General features: G+C 37.6%; 1 protein-coding gene across 2 annotated transcripts in view; it reads right to left on the reverse strand.

Annotated features, from left to right (window-relative positions):
- Positions 1–16,797, reverse strand: part of GLDN (gliomedin) — a 118,711-nt gene that overhangs the window by 55,150 nt on the left and 46,764 nt on the right. The window lies entirely within an intron of this gene.

The following is a 16,797-nucleotide window of genomic DNA, read 5'->3' on the forward strand; positions in this document are numbered from 1 at the left end:
GATGCTTAGACAAAAATCTTCCCAAAGAATCTTCAGTTTAATAATCCCACAATAGGAAAAATGTCAGATAATAAATCTGATTGTGCATTCAATATTAGCAGTACAAAAAAAGCCACGTCAGGATTTTTTAAATGAACTGGGGAACAAGTGCCATCAGATCTACTTTAAATCCCCTGCCTCCAGTATCTCTTTAGAATTAAAGGTCTTCTAAAGTCAAGCAACAAGAACAAAACAATCATTGCAAAGTGTTTTCAATTAATTGACAGAGCAGGTTTCATGTATTAATAGCAACATGTTTTTGCCAACTCTTTATAACATCTTCAGGCCCATAGCAATGACTCACAAAAATAATGTTTGTGCACTAGATAAACAGCTGATAACAACTGTAACAACTGTTGTTACTACTAAAGAATACCTCAGGAATTATTGTTTTAAGGCAGTAACAATACTAAGTGTGTACTTGCACCCACAAAAGAAGGTGCACACTTTTCACATAGTCATTGCAGTCAATGACAAAATACTGACAGACTGCACAGGATACTTGATCAAGACATCATGACAAAAACACAGGCGAGCAAAGAAAATCTGATAGCGTCATTAAACTCTAAACTAATTAATGTTGAGGACGGGCAGTTGTTTTATAGAAATATGCTCTATAACATGTAGAGCATTCTGTGCCAGCTGTGCACCTGTCTCTATGTATTCAAGAGGAATCTGTTTGGCATAATGTATTTACAGAATATTAATCATATATGCAAAATAAAGACCCATACATACGGTACACATAGTAGGGGAGTATTAATGTTTGCCTCAAGGTTAGTATTTCTTGAGTATTTCCTAAAGTTGAAAGAGATCAGTACACTGAAAGAGAATCTGTTCCTCTCAAAACTATTTTTCAGAACACATCATTCATTAACAGCTTCAGTTTTTTCTTATTGGAAAATATGATTTTTCTCATTATTCCAATACATATAATAGATCAAACTGTTTATTTGTAGTCATCTCCTTCTGCTCATGCACCAGAATTGTACCTCTCACTATTAATTATTTTACAAGAAAGACATCTTGCTGTTCTCATGTCCTTTCTGCTAGATTAGTCTTCTCTTCACCTCTATGACTGTTATTAGCTGAGAATAAGCAGGGAGCTAATTTTACATGAGACATCCAGTTCCAAGGAAAGTCTCAACCATCTGGAATGGATGTGAGAAGATTCTTTACACTCAATTTTATCAGGCTCCCATATGGTTCTGAATTATTCTCTTTTTTTTGCAGAATAGCAAAGAGACACTCAGCAAGATTTCCTGCAAAATGCATTCCCCCAGTATTAGTTTATTTCATGTTGTCTGGTCAGCTTGTTAAAGCCACTACAGGATAGAGAGAGTACTGGTAAAAAATAATATTGTAGAGTATCGCATCTTGCTGGCTAGAAGTGAAAGTAGTTCAACGCTCTCCAGAAATAAAGGTCTCTCAAATAACTGTTTGACTGCATTTCTCATTACTACAAACTGCCACGCTACCACATCTGACCTGTTACCTCTTTCTCAACTGTTGAGTAAGTAGGTGTTAGCCACAACTCTTCTTCTGTACTTAAGAAATTGCTTTGCTAATAGTTAGACTGACATTTTTTAAGTTATTTTCTCCCAGCCTCTCTGCATCCTGATTTCAAGCCGATCCATAGTAAGAGGTGTTTCAAAAGAATATTAGAAAAGGGAAACTCTTATCCTCATCATTATAGAGCCCAGACCAATACCAATCTATAATTATGATCTTGCACAAAATGGTTCAGAAAAATATCAATTAAAACACCAAACCTCAACCCACGCAATATTCCAAAGACATTAAAATAGGAGAAACTTTCCAAGCTAAAGAACAGATATAGTAGCATCAGCAGATCGCAATTTGCTTCTCCTCTGCTGTCACAGAATGCAGCAAGCACGACAACTGGAAGCCATTCAGCTGAGCAGTAATCACTTTCATGCTTTCCAAAATGTTTTCCATCGAGGACAATAAATTCTTTTGCATTTCACAAAAAACAAAAGTGGAAAACACTTCAACAAAAAAAAGTTACTTCACTTCCACTTTATATAATTCTTACACCAAATTAGCATGTCATCCCCACACCTACACAAGCTGTACATTCACAGCAAAGACAGGCGAACTAGCTATGCTTTTGGCTGGAAAAAAGAAAAAAAGACACTCCCTGAAACATAACCCTATGAAGAAACAAAAGCTCACTAGAAAATAGCTTTAGTAAAAGCAGAGATCATATCCAACCCTAATGATTTTTGTTCTTTGCAATCAAATACTGCTGACTACAAGAAGCCCCCGAAGGCACAGGGAGGTTTTTCCTTTATGCACTTCAGCTCAAGCTCTTTATGAATTATGAAAATTTTCTTAAAAGACTGAGAAGTGAAAAGTAGAGAAATGATGGAAAAAATCTTATGTTGAAGACATTTAGAAATCTGAATCCTTCCTGCACTAAGTGCTTTCTAAAAGGTTCCATCACTACCACATCACCTGCAGAAGCAGGCACCTGAATGTAATTTACTCCAGGCTGCTCTCTTCTTCAGCTCTCAGCCTGAACAACCAGCAGTCTGATTGCCATCAGGATCTTTTGCTATTTAACACATACTGTTGTCACACAGAAATGTGAAAGTCTAATATATTACGTCCCAGCTATATTATGTGTCCAGGTTAGCTGCCTGGGCACAATGGCTGGCATTTAACGGTGTTAGGAAGTCCTGTTGAGTGTTCTCTTTCCTCTTAATCCTCTTGCCATGAAGATATTTCAGACACTGTAGCTCTTAGAACTAGGTATTATATAGGACATACTGTACTGATTTTGAAGTTGGATGGCACCTGGAGTTCTTATATCACCACAGCAAGTTGTGAACTGTGAGAGGCTCTTTTATCAAAATTAAAGATATTGCTATTGGTGTCCTGTTGGAAAAATGTGACCAAATAGCCCTACTTGAACAGTAAAAAAAAAAAAAGCACAAATTGTGCTCCTTCCCCTTGCTTTTCATTTAAGCTGCTATTTGACAACTCATAAATATTTTGTCTAAGATTAAACCTCAGATACTTGCTCCATCAGAGCAGCAAGCATTACTTGATTACATTTCACATAATTCTCAACAGTTTTTCACTCATGATACCTGATAAAATTCTACAGAATCCAGAAGACAAATACATATACAGTGAATTGGTTGATTGGACTATGGAAAACATTGCTGAAACAAATAGACAGCAGTCGATACAAACTCTCTCTGTCACCTCTACTAAAGTATTTGTCATAACATCAAGTATTTTGCCTTAAAGTCTAAGGGAGCTTCTGTAGCAGGGAATATAAACCTTCTATCAAATACCATATCTTATTAAAAAAAAAAAAAAGCTCAGACCCTGTACTGCATACAAGTGACAGACACTAAAAGTCAGTAAAATATTGTTTTCTTCCCATTGTTCCATAATACTTTTGCTTTTATTTCCTTTCAGCATAATCTGACACAATTATATTATGTTTTAATCTATTAAGATTATATGAAGATTGTTTCTAAGGGCTAGACAGCAGATCAATATGACAAAGTACTGCAGCAGTACACAGTGCAGCTGAAGTTAAGCATGATACACTGAGCAAACTAATATTTAACTAAGTCTTCTGGGAGTAAAAAGGAGATTTTCCTTGTTGAAGGCCTTGAATAATGCATGTTCATATTCAATCATCTTGTAAATTAATCTACAATACAATGCAAAATAATGTTGAATAGGACTTGAACAGTAGGATATTTTATACAGAAGTGTGTTCTTGACTCAGGGTTATGCTCACAGAGTAACTGCCTGCTTTTGCACTTCTGAAGTCAGGGAGATGGTAATAGGATGTCTGAATAAAACCTACTTTTGAAGAATAATTTGGCAATGGAAGCCTGCATTCCACTCATGAAAAATTAATTCTTTTCTTGATTATCATTATGGCATATGCTACAGAAAACAGTGATAGCACCAACTGATTGCCAGAAGCGCCCCTTTTCTCCAAGGCTCAAGGTAAATCACATGGGGATAGACACACAGCTCAGTAATAACTGTATCTTAGGTAGTCTGAACCTGTCCTTTCCCACGCCCCATTCAATAGTGCTTCCCTTAAAAGTCAAACACAGTTAAAAGGAGGGATGTGAATCGATTTCTTATAACCAGGCACACAAATGGAAATTTCTGAGTACTCTTTGGCCAAATGAAAATGAGATAATACAAACAAACAAAAAAATCAACAGATGAAACAGGGAATTCTGTTTTTCTGTGCTTTTACTTTCTTCCTCCAGCAAGTGTTCAAAGGTGCTGAAAGGGTAAAATTCAAAACTTCTCATAAAATGTATAACAACATAAAATGTATATAATGATGCTAACATAGTTCATAATCTCTGCTTGACTGTATGATTTTGAATTATCAAACTGAAAGCAATTAAGGGCTCAGAATGATTAAATCCAGATGAAGACTAAATTAATTAACTTTTTAAAAAAGGAGCATTGCATCTTCTGGTAATTAAATTTTATTAGAAATTGGGAAGCAGAAGCACAGGACTAAAATAATTGATATAATTGATCCATTGTTTTCTGGATGAGAAAGAACCATAACTAATGCATGGCACTCACCAAAGGAATCGTAATTTTTGAGAGACTGAAAAGTCTCTTCAATAAGCCTTGTTCCAAGAACAAAATCTCAGGTTAGTTCAGAAATACATGATCTTTAAATTACATTCCTGACACACAAACACACCAAATCAATCAGTTGGTAAAGATCTACACATTAAAAAAAGGGGAGTGGAGGGGAGGAGAGGGAGGGAGGAGGATTTAATTTATCAACTCTTCTTTTGCAACTCTGTTTGACATTGCTGGCTTGGCTTGGGATAGTTCAAGAGATCTGGATGATAATCACGTAACATGGATTTCTTTCTGAGCTGTGAGGAACTGAAAACCCATAGCTCCACAAAGTTAGTACATGCAAAACTACTCACAATAATTCAGGGACTGGATCCAGTGGCCTTGACTTGATTCCAAATTTTCTTCATCTCTTTTTAAAGCAGAACAGACCAAACCTGACATCACTTATCTAATCTTCCTAGTTTTCCAAACCTTACTGCGTGAAAACAATTTAACTGAAATGAAATGTTAAGAAGATGATGAGGGAAAGATCAAAAGTAACAGGAATTGGCACTGGGATTATGTTGCATCCATTTACATGCTGCATTTATGCAAACGACAGATGTGCTGCAGAGATTAAAGGTGAGCTCAACTCATTGGCAATTACGCAAAGATCAGCAAATTAAAATGCTAAAGGATAGAAATGAACACAGCAAAATGATTGTTTCTTTTTTAAAAAGTCTCTTTCTATTTCTATTGTATAATTCCTCTTTCTGTTCAGTAGTGAAGGGGAATGGATGTAAGCATCCAAGCTTGAGCCCCCATATGTGGAGAAGTTTCCACTGATGCACATTAGAAAACTAGGCGTTAATTTCTTCCAACTTCAGTTAGTCCTTCCTCTGGGACATCTGGTCTTGTGTGCAATGTTATATTATTGACACTTTCTGCATGCTCTTCCAGGACAATCATTTTGAAATGATGTCCCCACTTTAAATACTCTACAATGTGCTTTTTAAAAATGAGAATGTCAGCACAGCCCTCTTTCTTCATTATGGCAACAGATGGATTTCTATTTCTAAATAGAGAATGTAAGATGAAACCAGATGTAATGCAACATGCACTGCAGTGAAACTTAGTCACTTAGTGACAAACTTAATGGTCTGTGTTATACAGAACAAAAGGGAAATACTTGTTCCTTGTTAACTCTATGGAATGTGTAAGTGATAAATGAGATCCAGCTCTAAATAATTCCAGATATCTTTTAAGAGCCAAAATGCATTTGCAGAACACTTTCCTAAAGCAAAATCAACACTTGTGAAAAGAAAAAAAAAGGGAAAAAAAGGGGGGGGGGGGGGGGGGGGGGGGGAGGGAAGAAAAGCTAGAACAAGAGAAAGACTGGAAAAAGGTAGAATCAATCAATCATTCCTTTTCCATTCAAATTTCAATGAGTTTATGTAACTTTGAAGCTTCAAAATCAACACTGCAGAGGCAAAGTTACGGCTTCATCCATCAAAAAGCATTAAGTCAATTGTACTTGTAGTAGAGCTGATTGTTGAATTTCTAATAAAATATCTTCTCATCTGAAAATATCATTTGCTGAAACTGAACACCTTCCCCAGAAGTTTTTTTCTTCCAAAAATGTATCCTCAGGCCAACGGCACTATTTGGCAGAAGGGAAATAGTAATCCCAAAAGTAAGATGGGATTATTTAAAGCTGCTCTTTCAGTTGGCAGAAACTTAGGTTGAAGCCTTTACTTTAATTAACATTTCCATTCTGCCTTGTTTTATGGGTTTGTAGTGTTTTTGGTGTGTTTTTTTTTTTTTTTAATTTGGGTTTTGGAGGGTTGGGTTAGGTTTTTTGTTTGGTTGTTTTTTTAAGTGTCCAATACAAGTGAAAGAATTCTTAGAACAGAAAATGTATTCGAGGTCCTGTAAGTATACTGAATTAATACACTGACTAGGGTTGAAAGAAGAGGCTAAAGCTGAAGAACAGTTGAGAACTTCAGGCCATATGCATGCATAATGAGCACTAACCATCTCCACTAATTCTCTGATCAATCCAATGTTGTAATGATACAGGGAAGGTGAAGAACAATCTGACCCATGAGCAAAGGGCTTTGTTATCATTCAAATTAAGTTACTACTTCATTATACAAGGAGCACATACGGCTTTCTTATGGGGCATACATCTAACAAGCATTCCTTAAAGCAACACTTACAGAATATCTGAACTGATTTAAAATAGATATAGGTCTAGTACAATTTAATACTTCTTCACAAAATATTTTTGCATTGTTTTGTTACTGAAGGAATTTTATTTTAGCTGCTAATGCTAAAAGGAAAAGCATGGCAAACTTTGTTCACCTCTTCTATAAGACAAATGTACAGTCCAAAGACTTAATATTTCCACTGAGAGACCTTCATCTGGACAAGAAACAAACTAATCAAATATGCTTTGAAACTTGCTAGCCTGCCGATACCCCAGCTGTGTTACTATGGCAGACAATGCAATGGGAGTGACATCTCCATCATAATAAACAGCTAAAATAGAGACAATTCTATTATAAACTAAAATGCACATTTTGTCATCTGTTACTATAATACACAACTGCTGAAAATAGGGTCTCACAAATAATGATAAATATTCATTAGGACACCATTACAAAGCTATGAAAAACATGGTCAAACCGAGCTCGCGCTGCTGGCATGGCCGTATTACAAGTCATGACACCTTCTCTCTAGATGCCCTCTCAACTGATTCTGAGCAATCCTTTGTCCTGAACATCAGGAGGTCACGTGAATGCTCAGGAATTCACTGCAGACTCTTAGTGCCAAGTTTTTTAAAGAGGCACAGAAGAAGAGTCTACAGGTAGGCTGTAATCAGTCAGGGAAAAGTCAAGCTGGGATAGCCGACCAGCTAAAAAGAGAATGGATCCGGAAGACTCTCTCATGGTGGAGAGAAGGGGAAAACTTGAGGGGTATCATACACATCTTTCTTCTTTTGCTCCTGTTTGGAGTGCAAGATATCAGAACAAAATGGAAACTGGCAAAAGACAAAAAGCAGCCCTACTCCATTCACATACCAACACACTTGGCATATTGTGTCTGCAATGGATGGCTGAAATTCAGTTTTAAGCAAATATTTCAGCCCTCCACCTGCTGGCTATACTCAGTGCCTGCAGCCTGTAAGTCAACAGTCAATGATTTAGATTCTGCACTGGCAAAGTCCAAACTCGGTATTATTACAAGGTAACACACCGTGTTCATACCTCACAACAGGAGACTGTGTCAGCTGAGAGGTTACTGAAATTACAGTCTCAAGATTATAAATGATACAGCTACAGCTCTACAGTAAGAAAAAGAAATGCTGGAAATTTAGATAGATACCAATTTAGAAACCAAGGCCTGAGGTACTAACAAAATAATTTGCTCTTTTCCCCATAGTTTTTATATAAACACTCTGCACTGCATCTCAACTGGTCATCAGCTTATCAAAGTACTCTGGGGAGATAAATGAGAATCCTTTTTTCAGAATATTAAGTTAATGAAGGCATACTCCTCTTAGCTATACCTATAGAGGCGGGTTAATAATAACAGGCAAAATCTGAAAAAGGAGCAGATAAACCTTTGTAATTATCTTGATTACCAATAAAGGGAGTGAAGAAACATGAGCCAAACAAAAACATCACCACCTACAACAGGAGGTTGAGGTTTTAATAACCAAATATCTGAAACAGTCTTGAGATTATTCCAATATTTCAATTATTCCATATCCCAGCCCTTGCTCCACCCCAGGACTTGACCTACCTAAGTGCACAGGAAAGGAAAGACATTCTCTATAAACCAGAAATAAGAGAAACAGTGAATAAAGACTGAGTCATCACAACCAGAACTCCAGTTTCCACCTACACTTGCACAAACACAAGATGAACAGCATTGTTTATGAACACTGACACATCTTAATATCAAATGAGTCATTGCATAAGGTATTTCAGGATTTTTACCATAGCACGTGGCACAGATATAACAAATGGACTGCTTAAGTCAAGCCCATGTGTTCTTTGTCCAGCACTTCATAAGGTTGCCTTTTCACACAGCATGTACTTTTCTCCGCATTAAGACAATCTCACTTTAAACAGAAGTCTACTTTTGAAACTGAATTTGCTATCCTAGAGTAAGCCTTGCTGGTGTTCAGTGTAGTCTTGCATTATCTACAGCACTAACTGTCCATGCTTGTACATTTCTTACATCTGCTTTCATTTCTAAAATCAATCCTTAAAATTTTGAAAAAAAAACATTTCAAGCTGCATAACCACTTAACCAAGGAGAACATCTCCCTGCTGGATCCTGAAGTTCACATCATTTGACTGCAACAGTGCCAGCAAACTGAGCTGCTAACAGCAAACTCAGAATCAGTCCTCACTCCTCCCTGTGATGCTGTGAAGCAACAGCAGCACCACCACAGGATCCACATCTCTCTGACTGTGCTGAACGCTGCTTTTTAGAACTCACACACTCAGAACTCATTAGAGTTCACTCATTAATCCTTCATTTAAAAAAATTAACAAACAACCAAGATTACACAGGTCCAGTTTTACCCCACATAAAACATCTTTAACTCCTGTACAACATCACGTACTATAGATCCTTCTCTTGAAATACATGGTACAAAGAGCTGCGTGGCACCTTTCTTTAACAAGGTTCTGTAGAGGCAGTTTAGAGGTCATTATCTGAGCTGAGTTTTGTGATGTGTGAATTCTTGTGAACAACTGTTCTTTAAAGCAGTGGGAATATTATTTTTTAAGCTAATCAACTATCATGCTTGCTTTGGTCCCTGATATTCTCCTGCAGCATTTATGTTTGTAGACCTTTTGATGTCTTCCCATCATTCTTCATATTCTTTCATTATAACACCTGTTGCAGCAGTCAATCTGCCCGTAGGCTTCTGATATCCACAGTGAATCCACAATGACTAAGCTTGCTACTCATTTTAACCATGGACACAGAACTGAAAGTGTGGTTATATAACCAGCTCCTGGATGCTACCCGAAATCTGTTGCTTTACTTCTGATCTCAGGAATGAAGTGGGCTTTGTAGCCTTGCACAGAGAAAGAGGGCTCGCATTCTCACATTTTGAAACGCAGCATCATCTCTTCAGGCTTTGCTTACATGCTGAGTACTCCCAGCGAGGTGCTGTCTATCCACACACTCCACTACTGTACGAGTTGAATTCAACACATTCATATATTATTTTAAAGGTACATCGCATCCCTCAAATGCTTACGCAAGAGAAATAATTCACCTGGAAGTGGTCTGGACAGCAAGTTTCTATGTAATTTCATTCTCTTTACTGGGAATGTTGTAGAACTACATGTAATCTAATTGTTTACATTGCATGCTCCTAAAACAACCCATAAAATGCAATTTTAAGTCTGGGTTGATAATATTTAGTTATTTATAGATAGGTGGCTAGCAGAACGCCTTCTGCCATGCTCTTAGAAATGGTCGTGAAGTAACATCCACACACTGTCAGATGAAGATGTTTCCATACTGCTCTTTAAGTCACATCAAGCTCATCAGAAACCACAAACAAGTCTATTAACACTGTTCCATTTGCAGTAAATCCCATGGACGTCTGTGAGCTGTTCCACATGCACAAACATCACCTATGATAACCTTTAGTTGGAAGGGTACTACAGTGTTCATCAGAAGTTCTATATGAAGACTGATCTCAACTATTGTTTTGGTGTTTCAGTCACAGGTGTATCATTCCTGGACTGAAATCCCCAGCATTGATTCTGTTATCTTCCCAATGCGTAGAAAAGTCAGATGGCTATAAAACAAGAATGATAGCACCCAGCACAAAGGAGCACCACATCTGGTCAGCTGCAAATCACTGCATACTTTAAGACTTCTGATAATATCTAACTTGAGAAGTGAAATTAAATGTGCAATCCTTTGCAGATCTTGGGTTTTTTTTTTTTGTTTTTTTTTATTTTTTTTTTTGTGTGTGTGAGAAAGCACATATAGCAGATTATAGTAATTGAAGAGGTCTAGGCAATACTGTGATGTGAATAAACATTAGCCTCCAAAACACAGCGGTTTTGAAGTGAAATGTCTGATGGTTTCTTTTATTTCTGTTGAATAGAGGAAAGCAGCACAGAAAAAGGAATGACTTTGTTATTTGCTAATGTATAAAACAAAAAAAAACCTTGACAAAATGATGGTATATAAAACCATTCTGAAGAGAGTACAGAATAGGTCCTCCACAGTCTCTTAGCAACAAAATTTTCTCTGCTTTCTCAGTGTATCATGAAGTTGTGGAATCCTCCTCCCACACATAATTTGAAATCAAGGATGAAAACACAAGAATGACCCACCTTACTGGCTAGAAGCTGAAAACACTTTCACAGCCTGCTGAAACACAGATCAGCAACAAGCAGCATCTGTTGCTGCCTTAACTGAATTTTACTTGCAACTTTGCCATAATCAATAGTTAAATGTAGCAATCGGAGAAGCAACCCAGGTAATAACAACAAAATCCAACAAAATGTGGAAAGAAGAGGAACATGACATTAAAATAACTTCAGCAACCACATCAAAAATTAAAATTAGTGTATGGTAGTAGAGGGAAAACTGATTTTAACTGGGAGCTCTCCACTGGCTTTCTCTAGATAGCATCTGAATGAGGTCAAAGCAAAGCCCATTCCCTCCTGTATTTTCAAATGATTCCCTTAAAATAGTGTCTTTATTTTCCCAACCTAGAAGAAAGAAAGCAGAAAGAGGATTCATATTCTGGCTAGTCAATTTAATCCCATAAGATCAATAATAACAAAATTTAAAATCACAAGCTAAATTAGTGTCTAATTTATTGGACCTTTGAAATAATAATAGGCCACTTCCTGGCCATGAAAACAGAGAAATTATGGCCTAACCAATGTGATTTGCTCATTGTTTCATCAGAACTTTTTCCACCAACAGAGCTAACAGGTGCATTTTCACTTCCAGAAAATAGCTTTCCTTTCTTTCATTACTTAGAATGGAATGTAATGAATGAAAGAATTTGTTAATCTACAGCAAACGGCAGAGACGATTTGCCAGCTGGGCATCCTTGTAAGCACAGAAAGAATTACCATCCCTCAAAACAATGGCAAAGGATCTTAATAATAATAATCACTAAAGGAGTACAAAAATCCAAAATGCTCAGGAAATTCAAATTAAGTTTCAATACTGAAAGCCATAATCTACAAGCAAATTCCTACTTTTTAAGGGAATAGAAAAGCAACAAATCTAACAGCCAAAAGATTGGACATGAACGTTTACGTCATTCAGCTTTGATGGAAATCTTCTTTTTATAAGATGAGAGAAGAAGAATAGCCCACAGTTTTAGGGAAGAGGAAGATACTTGGATCTGACCAACCTCTTACTGTTTCTACTAAACTCCTCTTGTGCTCATCAACCCCTAGGCTCAGTCTATTTTTCAGCAGGTGAAAAACATCAACTGACAGAATTATTCTTTCTGATAACCTACCAAGAGCAATGCATTTCAGTGCAAATAAAACCAGAAAAAAATTATTATTCTTCCAACATCTACCTTACTTCTTTTCACACTGAAGCTAAGCTTCAGCCCCAGCTTTAAATCCAGTGCACCAAGAAATGCCACAGCATAGCTTTACACCAGTACCAGGATGCAGTCTGGCTGTGACTGCTCCCTCAGATCTTCTTTAAGCCCACACCACAAAGGTAGAACACAATTCAAGTCCAATTACTAAAAATGTCTGTACAACATTAAGTATTCAGAACTGATGCCCTGCATCTCTTACTATAGCAATATATACAGGCAAAAAATACTGCACTCTTCGGAATTTCTCTCCCCAACATAGGACACATGCACACTGTCTAAACAAGAAGAGTCAAAACTCTGGATCTCTGAGTGTCTAATGGCACACAAGAATTGAAGTAATACAGACCCCTTGTTCAATATTTGAATTCTAAGTTTACAATTTGAATTTGCAAATCACCCATGGATGCATTTTGCAACTACAATTTATTACAAATGCACACAAATGTAGGAGAGCTGCTCCAAAAGTAAAGCCTCCTATTTAATTATGTAACTCACTGCGGCAGAGGCAGATGTTGGTGGTATGGCAGTAGAGGCTGAACCTTCCCAAAAATGTTCCATTACATTTTGTTGACGTGTGACAAAAGGCAGCTGAGGGGCGAGTTTGACAAAATGGCATCTGACATGAGAGTGCAATGAAGCAAAGGGATGGAATTTAATTCCTTCATGGGGAAGAAAGCTGCATCCATCGACATTCATCAACACCTATTGCCCATTTATGGAGACCAAACAGAGGATGTGAGCACAGCGAGGTGGTGCACTTCAGCAGTGGTGATAACAATATGAAAGACAAGCCATGCTCCACACAGCTGTGCAATTTTTATTATTATTATTTTTTTTTTAATGAGTGTGACATGCAGACTCTTATTCACTGCCTGTGAAAATGCACGGTTAATGATGGTATCTATGTAGAAACAGTGTATTGTAGCTGAGAATCTGTTCTATCAAATAATGTTATTGTCCTTTTTGTATCTGTTTTAGTTTCCATGGTAATAAATAAGAGGCATTACTTTTGGAGCAACCTACATATACGTGTGTGTGTGTGTGTGTGTATATATATATATATGTATACATACGTATACATATGCTGGCTGGCTTCTAGACATCAGTAAGAATCTGGTAGTTCATGAGATGACAGAAGTACTGACAAAGGAACTACCAGCCTTTGGTACTGGTAATTACACTTTGCCAGTAATTATGCAGATAGATTTCAGGCTGTTTCTGATTTCCCTGTGATGTCGACATACAAGTTACCCATTTAATGAAGGTGAACCATTACATACAGAATATTCCATGAGCATATCAGACTGGGGGAGACGCTGCTCTGTTGAATACACTCTGTAGAAAGAGCACTTAAAAGGAATTATCACAAGTTGTGAAGGAAAGCTTTAGGAATCAATGCTACAAATACTGCATCCTTGATGCTATATACCTAAATACTACTAAAACGATCTGTGAGATCAGAGCATACAATCTTACATTTCTAACGTAGAGCCAAAAAGATTTAATCCTACCCTTGTGTCTTCACAGCCTATTACAGGTAAGTGAAACATAAAGGTGATGTACAGGGGGGCCTGTGATTTAATGATGAAGAGAAATGAGAGTCTGCTTGATGGGATAGGATGTAAGGCTCAGTTTGCAAGAGGAAATGTTAGGCAGGAAGGAACAGAGGCAGTTTGCCAGCTTTCTACTGTGCAGAAACTGAAAATCTAAGAGTTCAGGTAGGGCTCAAAAAAATAAAGGTAGAACCCTGTGCATCACATATGACTTTAAAAACCATATTATTATACCATTCTCCATATTTCACAACAGTCCTGTAAGATACATACATAGATGCTACTGTAGCTGGGCTACACAGGTATTTAGAATACAGTAAAATTGTATGATCATGTAAGCATGATTTGCAGATTTGCAGTGAGGAAGCTTTTAGGATCTGTGTTTTTTTTTTCAGGCAGATCTCCAGCACTCAGATCAATGAGAAGGATTTCAGATAAGTTCCATATGGAGTGAAGATCAAAACCAGATGGAACAGAAATATGAATGGAGGGGCCATACAGCAACACAGCCACAACAGACAGCATGGTGCCACTGGGAGTACCTGTAACACCTGGGGCAGCTCCCATCAGCTCTGCTGCCAGCTCCCCTGGTCACTTGTGTTTGTAGGGATTTGCTGATAAGCGTATTAAATGAGCCTTGAGAAAAGACACTGTAGTTCCTAAACATCCTGAAAACCTGCGTGTACCCTGGTAATAAAGGGAAGACACAGAGCTACGGGCAGTACTTTACTTTATAACACTAAATATTATTATGAATATATATAATTTATACTAAATACAAAAAAAAAAAAACCAAAAACACAAGACATCAACATCCTCTATGTGAGGTTTAGTTTAATACACATCTAACTAGTACATATATTGCTGTCAGTAAAGCTTGTGTGTTCTTCTCTGCACCAGTATTGTAATGAGTGGAAACCGTGAGGCTCAGAGCTCGAAGCATATGGAATTTTCCAGGTCACATGTGAAGCCAAGCACTGGACTCCGCTGGGCAGGCAGAGGGAGAAACTGAATTCTAACCATATGTTTTGAAATGAAACAATATGCTCTTCTGTTATAGCTGAAGACTTCAATAACCGCTTTACAGTCAGCAGCAATAAAAAGAGAAAGTAATATTGAAATAACATTTGCCATGGAATAGAAAGTAATTACAGCATAGAAATGAGAAAGCCCAATGTATATATCACAAGTCTGACGCACGACAATATTAAGTTATATCATTTCCATCACAATATTTATTAGGACTTTCTTTTAAAGGACAAGAATTAAAACAAGTGGGATTCAGTTGCCATATGAAATATTCCAGGCAAACACAGAAGCACTTGTGCATTTCATAGGATCACAAAAACTGATCTGTCCCTTTACCAGCTGAACGATGACCAGGGGCAGAGAAGTGTGAAAATGCAAAGCTTAACATCTAAGTGCGATGGTAACAAATATCCACACCAAGCTGGGTAAAGCCTAGCATACCTCGGAAGCACAGACAGCTGCATTGCATCAGTCTCATTCCATGACTCAGAGCACGCTGTACCAGGCAGTACACACACCCTCTTTGGGCAGGATGTGTTCTACCATTGCACGCCCCTGCAAAAATCATTTTGGTATTTTGCTTTTTCTGCCCTGCTTTGCTTTACCTCACCCAGAATTTGTGAGGATTGGAAATTACTGCTGGAACATCACTTAATCAAAAACAGTCCGGAAAATAAAGTGATTTTAAATGCAAGCCTACTCTTCCCATTAGCCTTAAATTATTGTACTATTTCATTGGGGGAGTGCTTTTAATTCCCATTCCTACCGGTAAAAAGCAAATAAATAAAACAAGAGAGATACACAGATTAAACTCTTCCCAGCTCTCAGATTCTGGTCTTGCTGTGATATCTCTGATAATCTTTTGACTTAATCTCAGCGTTTTCCTATTGCTACGTCATTTACAGCATGCTAGTAGATTCCTGTAATCGATGTGATGTGCACACACTTCAGATTTTGCATTTGCTCCTCACAGTGCAATCACAGAATCACTAAAATTTCAATGTTTTTCTTTATACTAGCTTACTGCACTGTGTATTGCAAAACTGTGTTTGCAATACCACTTACGGTTTAATGAAAGCAATTACAAACAAAAGTCAAAATTTGTTTCCATGGAACTGAAAACAAAGGCACTCTCATAATATCACAGCCTCAGAATCTGACAGCAACTTGCCAAATTGTTTTACATCTACTTCTCACTCTAAACATTGAAGATCATCTTCAAAAGTTGCAAAATAATAAACAGATAGAAATGAGCCTTTCATACAGTTAAACCCTGCAAACCACTGAAATTCTAATTCTAATGTGTGAAATTCTAGGATTCTAATGTGTGTGTATTCCAGGGCCAGGAAGTTCCAGGTCTGTTGCTTCTTCAAGCTCAGACAGATTAGATGGCCAAGGAACATACTAGGATTCACCTGCAGCTATAAGGCAAAGTCTGGCTCCATTAAAAGGTTCTCATTTCATGAAAACTAAACTGCCATTCTTACACCTGCACAGCACAGAATAATCGTACATCACCGAAACAAACTTGGCAGGGCCTCTTGGTTCAGCCTAGAAAACCTTTTGTCACAGTGCACACAAAATAGAGAAAAGCCTTCATGTTTTTCAAGAACATCAGGCACAGCCTGATGACAACAGGTAACCTCACACATGCAGATTGAAGGCAGCATTTGGGTATTACTATCCCCAGCAACACAAAGATCCACATGGTTCTGGGAGAGAGGCAGTGGGTGCCCCATCCCTGGAGACGTTTGAGATCAAGCAGAAACAGGCTCTGAGCACCTGACAGATCTGTGAGTGTCCCTGTTCGTTACAGGGGGTTGGACTGGATGACCTTTAAAGGTCCCTTCCAACTCATATACTTCTATCAATTACAGAACAAAGAAAGATAGATTTGTGTTCTATAGCTATAAGAATAAGCATCTGGCTGGAGATTGCAGTGGCCTGTAAAGCTGGCAC

Source organism: Lagopus muta, chromosome 10 (genome assembly GCF_023343835.1).
Source record: "Lagopus muta isolate bLagMut1 chromosome 10, bLagMut1 primary, whole genome shotgun sequence".
Lineage (NCBI taxonomy): Eukaryota > Metazoa > Chordata > Aves > Galliformes > Phasianidae > Lagopus > Lagopus muta.